Source organism: Synchiropus splendidus, chromosome 17 (genome assembly GCF_027744825.2).
Source record: "Synchiropus splendidus isolate RoL2022-P1 chromosome 17, RoL_Sspl_1.0, whole genome shotgun sequence".
Lineage (NCBI taxonomy): Eukaryota > Metazoa > Chordata > Actinopteri > Syngnathiformes > Callionymidae > Synchiropus > Synchiropus splendidus.
In genome coordinates this window covers 18,403,288-18,417,462 of record NC_071350.1, presented here as the reverse complement: position 1 = coordinate 18,417,462, position 14,175 = coordinate 18,403,288, and positions in this window count along the sequence as shown.

Below are 14,175 nucleotides of genomic sequence, written 5' to 3'. Positions count from 1 at the left end.
CAAGTTCAGTCAAGTCTCCACGTCAAGTCAAGAAACAGTCTGGTCGAGTCCTATCTCTTTTAGTCAAGCAATTGTCTCGTCTTGCTCTGTCAAGTCACGTCACCATGTCAAGTCCAGAAACTGTCTGGTTGAATCCCTTTTCGTCTTGTCATCATCTTGCTTAGTTATGTCCAAGTCAAGTCATCATCTCGTCCAGTTAAGTCAAGTTATCTTGTCTAGCCATCACCAAGTCACCATCTTCTCTTGCCCCATCAAGTCAAGTCTCCCCGTCAAGTCAAGAAACAGTCTGGTCGAGTCCTGTCTCTGCTAGTCAAGTCATCATGTCATCTAGTCATGGGCAAGTGGAGTCATTGCCAAGTTAACCCAAGTTTTGCCGTTCGTCATCTCATCAAGTCATTGTCTTCCCAAGTCAAGGTCAAGTCTTTTCTACGTCTAGTCGGCCAGGTTGGTCCTCGTCCTGCTCTTGTGTCACCCACAGTGTTCCAAATTTGCCATGGAACAAGCTGTTGGTCCATGATATTAGAAATGTAAAAAAAAATGTCTGAAATACATCATTCAGTCGGAGGGAATTCAAGGAACGATAGAGCAGAGAGAGGTGAAGTTGGAGGAAATTTACACTAAAATAACCCTTTAAGAAAGAGCCAGTGATATTGTGAAAGGTTCCCTGCGCAGGAGTGGTGTTCGCACCACAACCTGGACTGTTTTACGTTTTGAAGTTTGGCCCCCCAGATTTCGATTCCTTACATTTCTCTTTCCCTGTTGGGTCTCCTGCAGGTGAAGTGAGTGTTATCAGGCTAATTATCAGACCTGCTCTTCCGTCCCGCCTCACTTCTCCTGCAGGAAAACAGGAAGGCAGGATTAGAGCGACGCACCGCGCTGAGATCCGGAGAGGCCGGACGAGCCACCGGCTGGAATGTACACACACACACACACACACGCTCACGCAGTCACACTGAGAAGAAGCGTGTGACAGAGATTTGAGTCGGATCGCCCCATCGCTGCCACACATTTCATCCATTAGATGGACAAATAGCTGCAGGAGAAACTCCTCGGGTTGTGGACGCAATTAAAAAGTTGCCAGGCGAGGACGTCGAGGAATGAGCCAAAACAAAAAAAATATACAATTCCAACTGCAGCCAAGACGTTTACGACCAGCGTTGGGGTTTAGACTCCGTCATTACGAGAAAGAGGTGCTCATTATGGCCTTTTATGGGAGGAAATAAAGAGCCTCCAGTGACTTGTATTTGAGTGGAAATACAAAAAATGCAAAACAACATGCAATTTTTTTCTCCTGCTTTTGGCTGAGGAAAGGCACACAAGTTATCTTGGACAGATATCTGTGACCTTGAGAGGCGGTAATTGAGCGGAAAGAGGATGTAAAACATCCGCTGGTGGGGTTTAGAACGCGCGCGCGCGCACACACACACACACCGGCAGCAGCAGCAGCAGCAGCAGCGGCGGTGGTGGTGGTGTTAGTCCCGGGCTGGCCTCTCTCTGGCATTATCTCATAGCCTGAGCACTCCCGCTCCCTCTGAGGCCGTCCAGCTCCGCACACATCGCGCACATCTGCCTCGCATTATTCGCCGAATTATGTCAAATCTCTGCGTCCAAAGACCAGAGTGAGAGCGGCTGGAGTGGACGCTGGGGTCGACCCAAAAGCCTATCATTCGTTTGGGATCAAAAACGTTGCATTTGCATGCTGACCTGCGGCCCTTTGCTTGCATTTCTGCAGCTCTACAGAGGTCAAAACCACAAAATATATTTTTAAAATCACTGCTATTTCCATTCCAAAAGAAATCCTACCCCATACTGATCGTAAAATAACAAAAAGGAAATAAAAAAATAGCGATTTTACGATAAATATCTAGACTCTTTATATAAAATGTAAAAATATATAAACTAAAACGATACATTCTAAGTGTATAACATGCTGTAATGACCTGTTTTCCATTTACTATTTGTTTTACATTGCTATAGTCACAAAACAGAAGTTAATTTTAAGTATTTTTCTTCAGTCCCCTTGGCTCGACGGCCCCCAAACAGTCGCAGTATGTAAAGTAGCCCCTTAAGAAATTTCATTGGAGCGTAACGTTGTTATAAACTATGGGACCCGCCTGTGTTCGCAGGTTAGCATGTGGCTAATGCCACAGTTAATTCATCACAGCCCTGGTCCGTGTCAGCCTTCTTTGCTCGGGGCCTCAGCAACGCTTGTCGCCATGGTTACCATTCAAGGCGTCCACCGGCTGCTAATAACAAATCCCATGACCTCATCTTCGAGCAGGTGCCTTCTGCAGCATTTCTCACCATAGAGCCAAAACAATCCGCAGGAAGCTCCGGATTAGTTTTTGCTACCAGTGACACGTCCAGGAGGTTTAAATCGGAGCAAAGTTTGGGGAAAGACGAGGGTCAGGAAGGACGCTCCCCACATGCTGGTGCAGTCTGAAGTGTGCTGATAGTTGAATGCAGAAATGCACAGACCTTTACAGCAGTTTCAGTGAAGGATCCTGCTTTCACATTCTGCTGAAGTTACGCTCCTGTAGCAGTGGTTCTCAAGTGGTCACCCCGAAATGACAAGTCAGCGCAGGTGTACGCAAGTGATTTTTTTATGAGAAGCTTGGTGTGACCCACTGAGCGTGGCTTCCTGACCCACTTTCAGGCACCGACCCAGCAGTTGAGGACCACTGGTGTACAGTGCGTCCGTCACCTTCCCTCCACTCACACTCTGAATCCCACCCACACACAGTCGGCCTTTCATTCTCGACGTGTGAAAGTCTCCACGTGTGGTTGGACGTCGAGCCGCAGAGATCCTCGGGGCCTGAAGGAGTCAACAGAACTGTACTCAACTTTTCCTGCGTATAAACTGTCAAAACGCTGACAGATGTTTAGGATGCCAACCATTTTAAGCCTTGCCTCCCGACTAATGTGAAGATCTTGGATTGTCTCTACTACCTCCTCAGCAAACTGTATTCTGCACCATGGAAGGCAACATGAGCATTTTCGTCTGGATCTGACATGGACATTTGCAGTCCAGTTTGATTTGAATTCATTTTGTGAGACTTTTATTTCATAGTTGTGGTTCCAGTGATGTCAGTTTGTTTTGAGAAGTGGTGGGGACAATGATCAAAGCGTCTGCAGCACAGGATTATGGCATGTTTTACGTTCAATATTCCTTATTTCAGGTTTAATATTCATCCTTTCTCATGAATCCCGCTTTGGAGAGACTTACTTTTTGTCCACTTCAGGCCACCGTAGATCAAGCTACTTGTGCTACATGTTTGAGTTGATCGGGCTGAAATGAACAAGGAATATTTTTTGTGAACTTCGCATCTTGGATGTGAGCAGATGATGCCTTCATGAGTGTCGGAATTTTTTATACAACAGAAATAACCGGGATTACAATGGTGTGTTAGCTTCCTGCTAACCAACTCCAACTCTTCATTTCCAACCATTTTTTTTCATTTTGACTTCTTTTTTTCTTGAATCATTGCAGAAATATCAATGCAGTTATTGATATATTATCCTGATTATTTGATCTCGGTTGTTCTGCTGTTCTCCAGTTCCTGCTGCAGCTTCTCTGACCCTGATCTGAACTCGACAATAAAGGTCACTAAACTCTCATGTACATCGTGACGGAAGCTGTATCCCAAAGCATGATCAGCTCACCCTAACCCTACAAGCAACCAACTATTCTGTGAAGCTTTATTTGTGCTTTAGCTGCTTTATTAGCTCCTGAGCTCCAGGTACTTGGCTCCCCTTAATTCTCTCAAGTGGCGTGTTGACAGTGAAAACAAGGTGAAGGAGCGAGCGCCAGGAGGCTTCGAGGATCTGGTTGCTCCGCCACAAACCCCCACTTGCACCAGGCTGTGGAGGGAAAAGCTTCAGTAGGGCAGGCAAGGGTTTTAGATGCCGGTGTGGCACCACAGTCTGGAATTGCTTTTTAAATTCGGGGGGTGAAGGAGAAAGCGACAAGCGTGAGCTCTGGAGTGAGAGAGGGGAACGTGGAGGTAGCTGTGGAAGCGGTGGAGGGTGAAGAGCTCCAGCACATTAGAGGGTGAAACATCTTTACGCCGGGTCTGTTGAGGAGTGAACTCTGAACTTTGGTTTGGACTATTCACCATCGGTTTGCTGCCGAGACTTTACTCTGTTTCTTAAACATCTTCAGCTCAGTGAGTTGGTGAGAGAGTTGGAGATAAAGCCGTGAAATCATGGAGCGACGGCCATCTGCTCTCTGGAACCTCCACGTGTATCTGTGCGATCCGAATCTTTCCCTCCCGTCTCCACCTCTCCAATCAGCTCTCCCTTCCTTTCCTCCCATCCTCTCCCCCTTGAGTGTTGACCTTCCTCTCTGCCAGCTGTTGTTTTGAAGGCTGCGAGTGGAGGGTCCGCAGGTCAGGACCTCCGCAGTCCTTCCACTGGACAAAGACCGGCATTGTGAAGGCGAGAGAAAGTGCACGAGCTGTGTTTATCTGCGGGTTCCGAGCTCCATTACTCAGAGCAAATCGTATCCAGTTGCTGTGGGATTCTCACCCGGAGACATCTGTTACAGCGGAACACAAAGCTCTTGGAACCAAACTCCGCGGACTCCTAGTGACACGGTGGTCAAGATGTCAGAGGTCGGACGGGGTTTTGTAAACCCCAAAGAGCGTTTAAAAGCATCTTCGTGCAATTATGTCATCTTGTGACTGATGAGACTCCACGACCTTGAAATGCGTCTGTAGCAGCGCTCAAGGTCGCAAGTGGAAAAAGGCAAAATCACACTTCTTATTTATCATGTGTTTGTTTCTGCTTCAAGTTAAGAAGCTATTTCTCTTCGCTCGGCCTGTTAGATTTGCAACAGAGGGCCGTATTATATTTGACAATTTGAAGATTACTAAAATGTGTATTCACAGATGGATCACTATTCTGGAACAATACAATAAAACATAGTATCGCATGCAAAAACTGTGTACAGTGATTTAGGGGCGCAGTATTTTGATACATTTAAATATATGTTTGTTAGAGTTCAAACACATGGAGGGATGTAGGTGTATGATCATGAACTCTGGGGAAAATATGAATAAATATCATGCAAAATTGAAATAAAACAGAAGGAATGTGGAAAATATGATTTTAAACTAGAAGACACTGGATTAAAAGAAGAATTCAACCACTGACGGAGTAGAAAGGATCGCGTACATGTTACTGCTGAAGTCAGCGTCATTGTTCCACCTCATGAAGACAGATGAAGGGCAGCTCTTCTTCCACGTTTAATCTCCATCCAGTCACCAGTGCCTGCACATGAAGTGCGGCCAGTTATTCCTGCTATTGACAGTTGCTGTGAGAACATCTGGTCCAGTCAAACGTTGGAGGGAATTTATGGCAGAAGCTTCACCCTCAGATGTGCTTCGGTCCCGGTCCAGCAAAAGCCACGTCAACCAGCGTCATTTCCTCAAAGGTCTTGAGTCAATGTGAGCTTTGTTGCTGTACGGGAAGGTGAAGTTCTGGGTGAACCCTGACCCCCGTGGCCCCAGAGGTCACCTGTCGCTGGAAGCCGTTTCTGAGGCCCAAGACTACACAGAGCAGCCGACAGATCCTGGTGCTGAACAGTGGAAGTACAGAGCCCAGGGCGACCTCGGCATGAGAAGCATTTTGGTTTGACCCCCAGTTTCCCATCTGTCCTCTGATTTACGCTTCTGTCAGCACAAGCGTCGCAGCCGTGACGGCGTGGGCCGATCTGTGGATGCGAGCGTGCAACTGGAATGTAGAGCAGAAGAAAGAACATCGTAACATTGGAAGCAGATTTAGGAGCGTCATTCTAAACTTACTCATCTTATTGTTCATATCTGCATTTTTATGATCCTTTAAACTGAATAGCCAGCTGCAGACTAAAGGTTTTGGTACGTAGTCATCAGTTAATGCCAATAAACAATTGCAACTGTTACTGTTTCTGAGTCCTCAATTTCACATTTGCTCCGTTCTCAAGTGGCAGAAACCAAATCGAGACACAGCTAGCTGCTTCTCCTCCGTTGATCCCATCGTGACCCTTTTTGTATGAGCCTCGATTCAAGTGTGAAGTGCTTAGATGTTGAGGTCATCCCCAGCACAGCGACCTTTGACCCCGTATGAGGTGTCACATGTCTTCATAAGCTGGGGACAAAGATTCCCTTCTGCATCTCTATCAGGAAGCTGTCGGTTTTCGAGCAAATACAGAGCGAAGAAGCTTTGGAGTAAACCAACCAAGCTCTCAGTGTCGTGTCAGGGTGGTCCAGACATTAGCGGCAGGAAGTCATCGCCGATCTACGGCAGCGCTTCAGCCACACCGCGGGACCTTCAGAGCTTAATGATGACTGCAGCTCCTCAGTGGAAGTGATGGAAGAGTCAGACAGGTCGAGCCACATCAAGGTGAGCATCGGTGCAGATCCCAGCTCCATTCAGAAGAGGAGATCTGCTCTTCAGTCGGCCAGGAAGGAAGAGCTCGGTCAGCTGCGTCGCTCTGAGCCGCCTGTTTCTCATGGCGCTCTTCATCTTTTGGTTAGAGGCCTCAATGCTCGCGCGGCATCGTGGGTACACTCCGCACACGTCCCTCACTCTTTGGTCAGCATCGGCTGTTGCTGGCGCGCTGCACAATTCCTGGGATTCCGGGAGGCGCTGACTGACTTCCTGAAGAGCGGAGGCCAGTCGGTGGCTCATGCTGAAACACGAGGGCGACTTCCTGCTGGGTATAATGTGCTAATTAGATTTGGCCTGTGGTGCTTGCCGTAATCAAATCTATCCGGTGCTGCGGCCTCCGCGGCTGAAACCCGATCACAAATCCAAAATATGCTGGTGGATGTTTCTTCAATCTGTTTCCTCTCAAGCGTTGGCTCGCCGGAGCGTCTTTCCACCGGGACTCTGTGTGTGTGTGTGTGTGTGTTTTCCACTGTACGCTCTGACTCTGCTCTTTAACCAGCCATATGAATCACTTCATTATTTCTCAATATCATAACAACTTTTATCTGGAGCGACCAACCTTCAGGCATCTAAATGGTTTGGCTGTGGAGTTAAGTATCCTGGCTGGAGAGCAGAGGCTTTTTTTGTTTATTAAAAATATGTGTCATTTAAATGTATATTTTTGTATGAAGTGATGGTAGTCGTCTAGTGTTTCTTCTTCTGCTTCTCCTTTGTTTTTCACAGTTGGCAGGTTAGCTTGGGCTGCAGCGACGTAGCCGCACAGCCTGCAAACTAGCATTAGCTGTTCTTCTTAAGGAGAAATGAACCTTAAATAAATCCTGTGTTTGCTGTGTTTTCTTCTTGACTGGTGCATTTGAGGGACACGACGAACAAAAGTGTCTTACTGTGTTAAAGGTTTCACCACATTTACTGCACATCCAAAATAGTTCATTATTTTACGCAACAATAATCTCAGTGGGTCATGACATTTGAAGGCAATTGAAGACACGTAAAACAACCAGTTTGGCCTGGAGTCAGAAAGTGCTAATATTGTTGTTAATTATCATTACAAACCTGTTTGTTTACACAAACAACTGTGAAGAGCCGAGCCGGAGCTGAGCCCAAGTTCTGAAGAGTAACCTTGTTTGTGCTGTCTTTGCTCAGGACTCACATGGATTTGTGGGACTCTTCAAGTCCAGCCAGAAACAAGCGTTTGCTGAGTCACTGGGTGACATGAACCAAGAGTTGGGAGCCTTGTGTCACATTCATTCAGGAGTCGTTGGAGGCTTGTGACTGGCTGTCCTCGGCACCTCGGTCGCACACTCATGTATGATGTAAAGCTGCAGTAGTATTGAGTCCAGTAGCAAACTTCTGACTCGGCCAGGAAGTGTTCTTCCGTTCCTCCTCAAAACAATCTTTGATGTCCGGACTTCATCCTGACCTCGGCGGGACCCGGCCGGCTCAGTCAAAGGGCCGCCTGGGGCCCGCGGTGCCTGACAATGCCCAGGTCTGTGGAAGACAGAGAGGGAGTGGCGGCACAGCAGTGGGACAACTGAGGAACAGATTATGCGGAACCCCGGAGGAAGTGTGCTTAAATGCTGAGCAGGTTCCTGCGGAGGCTGTTATGCTAATCTCTGCTGCTAAACGCTGCAGAACGCTGGACGAGAGGAAGCGCGTGGTGAAAACCATCAGCCAAGAGAAGCCAGAGGACACAGGAAGCTGACAGGAAGCAAACATCCCGGCTGCGCTGCCGGCCCACCCTGACCTGTCCGGGTCGGGGTGACATCTTGTTTTCAGAGAGGATGGCCCCCCCTCCCCCAGCTCCACCTCCACTCACACACTTGGCCACCACACCAGATTTTACAGCTGGATGAAGAGCATCAATGGGAGCAGTGAGCAAGCGGTCAGACAATGGGCCCAGCAGCCAGACCAGCAGGCCGAGCAGGGATTTCCTGGCTTCCCCTGCCAAAAACACCCAACCCTTCCTGCCCAGCCGTCGTCAAAGAGCGTTTTCCACCCAAAAGAGCGTGTGGGGTGAAGCGCTGTCACGTTTGGGGTTCGGCCCGCAGGTGAACTCCGGGAAGGCTCCGCCCACTTCTGACATAACACGGCCTCCCAAAGCAAAACAGGCGGTACAAAGTTGCGCCGCTTCAAACGGGAGCTGCTCCACAAACATCAAACATTGTGATTGTGACCTGATCTTCCTCCTTTCACTGCGGCATGGAAGCTGTCAGGCCTTGTTAGCCGAGAGACGCCCACCGCCAGCCTGTCTGCCGGCCCACCGTCTGACCGTCTGCAGCGCGCTCCACTTTCCTGTGTGACGTCTCGAACCTCCGTCTGACTGTCTGTCCCTTCGTTACCGCGTCGCGGCCCAGGCGGCCGAGGACAAGGGCACGTGGAGGTCGGCACCACGGCGGGAGCCAAGGGTCAGATGGCGGTCGCGCTTGGCATTGACGCGGCGCAGCGCTAATTGTCGGCAGGTCAACGGCAGACAAGCTGGACTTTCCTCAAGTATTTCTGCAGCAGCCACAAGTTTGAGAACATTAAAAAGTATTTCAAATTTTCACGTTAGGTTCAGTGGATTTGGAAAAAACGGCTAATACATAACATATTTCATGTACATTTAAATAAGACGTATTTTTAATAAGCAAAAAAGGCCTCTGTTCTCCAGTAGAGAAGAGACTTAAATCCAGGGCCAAACCTCTCTTAAACCTCTGCAAGAACATGAACTTTTTTGTGAGTAAAGTTACAAAGTTTGAAGCTATTTTTAGCAGAGTAATTTGGAAATGTCTGAAATCAATTGAACTGCAATAAGAAAGTGTGATTCCATGGTTGAATTTTGATGAAAACCGCTCGTCTTGTTAGCGTGTGGTGCTATCACTTCCAGCAGAGCCTCAGGGAGCCCTTCATCTCGGCCCCCCACCCCCTCCTCGACCCCCCATCCCTCACTTCCTCCATGTAAGCCTCTTATCTGGATATTTGGAGGAGTTTGGGAGGCCCACACACTGGCACCTTAAACCCAGCTAACAGTTTAAAGTGGGGCCTCCTGCAGGCACCTGGACGATGTTCAAGTTTGGCTTCACAAGTGCTACGCTTCATGTCTCTGTTCCGAGTGGAACGGCTGCGTGTTTGGTCGCCCTTGATGATGACGCACGAAAGCTTCATACAAAATAAAGTGTTTATTCAAGCCTCTGATCCACTGAAGAATCTCGGAGTGGGAGAGCAGCCGAGTTCGTGACGTCCCTCCGTCACTTGAACAGAGGCGAACAGATGGACTTGTTTCTGACTGACCAAGCTGTTTTAAGGCGACACACTCAGGTCTCAGTGTTTATCCACGATCAGTGAGCTCAACGGAGAAACAAACGTGTGTGTGCTCTCATCAGATGAATTTACTATGCAGTGGTGCCTCGGTTCTCGGCCACAGTCCGTTCCAGACGGCCGTTCGAGAAGCGATTTGTTCGAAATCCGAAACTATTTTTCTCATGACAATGAATGGACAAAGCAATAATGCGTTCCAAGCCTTAAAACAGTCTTTTGTAGGAGTGAATGTAGAGTGTCTGCTGCAGGTGGCTGTTCCTCTATGTGTGTGGCCGCTGCATGTGGGAGGGGTTGCCGAGTGAGTGAGGTCTCTCCAGAAGGGAAGAGGTGCCCGGTGCGTGTCCAGCTCTGAATGTGCGCTTCTGTGCAGTTTGGCTGTGACAAAGTCATAAACCAAGTCAGGCTTGTCCCAGACTGGCCTCATCCCTGTCCCAGCTCCAGCCCACAACAGGACATCAAACCCTGGAGTGGAGGTGTGGAGAACGAGCACCTCCCCTGTGACCCTCTACCACGCTCCAGTGTGGAGACAGGAAAGGTTTTACACCTCAATATGAAGAAGAAACAGTCAGTAAATGTAGCTCACGGGACACGTCTGCATACAGAGGCTGCATTATACACAATAACAAAGCGCCTTGTGGGTCAGATGATCGGTCCGGGGGCGTTCAAGTTCTGGATTTTTGTTCGAAATCCGGAGCAAAAAAATCTCAACATTTTTGTTCGAATTCTGAGATGTTCGAAAACCGAGGCACCGCTGTATTTGCTAAATACTCAAAGTACTGAAGACGTTTTTAATGAATTCAACTCTGAGACTTGTTGAATTCAAAAGTTTGTTTGTCGTCAGTAGAGGGCGCTTAAATGAACCAAAAAAGTGAAACAAAACAAACAAACAAAAAAGCCAAAACTACTAATAACAATAATGATGCAAATATGATGCTTTTAAATTCTGAGTCGAAGGTGAAATCCATGACTGTATAGAGTAGCTCTGACAGGTTTCATGCTAACTGTCGCTAAGCTTATGGTCCCAAGACTTGGCGGTGCCTTTACGTGTCTCACTTGGTTTTTGGTGCCTTGAATGGTGCGACAGATTTAAATGATAACTTGGGCACAGAGTGAAGTGAAGCGACCGTTGCTGGTCTCATGAGGCCCAACCAGAACCCTCTTCCCCGTCAGAGAGGGATTAGAGAAGCAGGCGACCCTTGAGCAAGGCAGTTCCTGATGATGGATCAGCTGGTTCAATCTTCCAGTGAGCTCCAGCAAGCCTCATCTCCAGGTCCCAGCAGGGGCTCCACTCCGAGTCCTCAGCAGATGACAGGCGTCCACGTGGCGCTCCTAACACTTGACCCAGGATCCGCTCCAGCGGTTCCAGGTCCAGTTTGTGGTGGAAAATCTGGCGGGCTCATCCAAGCCTCCAGGAAATCCTGGAATACTGAGATCTGGAAATCCATCCGCTGACTCACAGGAAGGCGCAGCAGTGTTATGATGACGGATCACTGGGGAGGAGGTGCCCGGCTGTGAGTCAGGCTGCCGGACCTGATGGATTTCTGTTTGGACAAGATGAAGACCGTGGAGCTTCTCCAGCTCCTCGGTGAGTCACGGCTGCTTTGTGAGGAAGAGAGGAGGGGGAGGAGGGGGAGGAAGACCGGATCGATGGTGGTGTTCAGGACGGAGTGGAGGACAGACTCTGGCCTCTCAGGCTCCTAACCTTCACACACTCCTCTCCCAGACCTTGCACAGGAGCGGGGGGTGAGGAGGGGGGCTGAACATCCTCTGGGGACTCCTCTGCCTGGGAAAGTGCAGTAGGTTAGAATATCAATGAGACGTGCCTGAGAGCGGAACCGCTCACCTGTCGTCTGAGCGCCACCAGGCTTCCTCCCCTCCTCGTCTCTCCGGGCCGCAGCTCCTCACCCAATAAATCACCCAGCCTAAATGGTGGGCTGGTCATGTGACCCGCCGAGAGGATGAACTGGGATCAGAGGAGAAGATCTTTGATGTCCGGGAGCTGCCGTCTGGCTCAGCTCTTTTTTCCACCCACGCTGCACCAAACACTCCATCCCTCCCTCACTGGAGAACAAGACTCCACCATGCTCCGATGAAGATAAAAATCCCTCGTTTCACCTGAAGATCTGTTGATTCTTGACTTCATTTGGTTGAATTTTCAAGTCTGTAACTAACTAGAGACGGAACACTTCACGGCTTCCACAGTTCTGGTGGCGTTTTTTCACCACGGTTCTCGGTTCAGTTATTTTTAAACTCGATGATACTCAGGTGGAACCTGTGTTTGAGTCGGTGTCGTGACCCGTGTCACCCCACAGGACCCAGACCCAACCTGCCGTCGGCCCATCTTCTTGCCGCGAGTGTGAACGAATCCTTAAACTCCCCTGACACTGACTCATATCACTGACTCGATTTTTCCCGAACGAGTGGAGTGAGACTGAACCCTTCATGTGACGTCATCGGCACCAAAGAGGCAGAGCCTCAGACTTGCTGCTTTAGCTTCATTGCCTTAGAATCTCGCCGATCGACAACAAGCTCTGGTCCACATTCGGGGGGCGTCATGAATGAACCAGAGACAGGAAGCTGAAAACGGAAACATTCAGTTGATACAGCTGTTTTCTTCCTCTGGCCCCTTCCTCCTCTCTCCGTCTCTGTCCCCCATAACTGCCGAGGAGTCGGGGGGGGGGGAGCGGGTCCAACAGGTGCCCGAGTGCAGGACGCATGTTGGTTAGTGTGTTTTAGGTTTTGACTTCACGCTCACAGCTGCTCATGCATGACACACACACACACACACACCAGTCCATCTGTCAGAAGAATTAAAGCTAATCCATGGGAATGTTCAGGAGTCATGGAAGCACAGTTGTGTGTGCGACCACTCTCACTCTCACTGGAGCTGTAATCTGACCACGCAGCCACCTGCAGCAGACGGCTGAGAAACCCAGGCTCCACAGGCCACGAGCCGTCGCTCCGCTCTCTTTCACCTCCATGTTTTTCATCTGAAATATAGAAACCTTCTCCCACTACGACGACGCAGTCCGCCGTCGTGCGTCACCCGCGGCGAGATCGGGCTCGTGTTTCTGAGCTGCTTCAAGGCCGGAGGTCCAGAGAGGTTTCCAAGTCACATCTGCTGGCGGATGTTGCGGTCTTGATGACATCATCAGTCTGTGACCTTCCGCGCTCGCAGGTCAAGTGGAGTCATTTTAGATCGATGTTGAGTCAGAGCTCAGTTCTGAGCAGGTGTTGCCTTACTTTTGGGGGTGATTGTGAAAGAGAGAAGTAAAGTCGACGAGTCATTTCAAGCGACGTGTGGGACGGTCTAGAAGCCTTTCCAGGGTGTCCCTGTCACCCCAGACTGGACTATAAACTGAAGGAAATGAACATTTTCACTCATTTTGAACAGTGTTTTCGAATGATTTGCGGAAGTTGACTTGTGGTGGTTCGGGAGGAAAACTGGAGCAATAAAGACCACGACAAATGCTCTGGACTCTGACTCGAACGCTGACTTGATCCTGCATGGGTCACACATTCTTAAATTCACACATAGAAGACCAGCAGGTGCCACGTGTGTTGGTGCTCAGTGAAGCAGAACATCAGGTTCCGTTCAGAAATCCTGCTCATCACGTGTCGCTGCTGACTCGACGGATGGATCCACCGACTCGACCGACTCAAACAGGAGCTGGCAGCCACAGGACAAACAGGAGAAATGAATGCGACACAGATGCCTTGTTTACAGCTCCAGGTGGAGACAGGGAGGTGTATTCAACCTGCAGCGGACCACGACCAATGGTCCTGGCCGGCTGCTCGGCGCCACCACCCTGTGTCACCTGACTCGGACCTCAGCCTCCTGACACCGTTTATAGCGACATTTGCCGTCACGTTCTGCACACTTTCACATGAGAAACTCTCATTTTTATTTCACCATCACGCCTGGTCATGTGACCAACTCCAGCTGATAAACAACTCAAATGGGACATTTTGATTCCATAAAACACACAACAGAAACACAGAATCTGTCTACTGTGTTGACGGTTTTCTCATTCATCCCCTGCTGCTGGCCTCTTCTTCGTGTGTCACCAGTGTGTCTGCTGCCCCCTGTGGTCTGGCATAGCTCATTGCACCCAAGAGGTTATTAACACAATGATCTAGATGAATGTCGGGCCATGACAGTGGGTCAGAAAAACCCAGTGTGAGTGGAAATGAGCGGTGGTGGATCGTGGCCCCGGGGCCTCAAACCAACCGTCTTTTTCATAAACTGCTGCTTGACCTTTGGTCTCTCAGTGGTGGCCTCTCCTGTGTCGTCCAGGATGTTTGAGAAATCACCTCCGTCCTGCACGTTAGCAGCCTGAAGAGCGTTTCCATTACTGATGCCTGTGGAGGAATTCAGCCTGGAGCGCTGATTCTGGGGGTCACCGGCGAGAGCCCAGCCAGGAAACTCACAGCTTTCCTCCCCAAGAC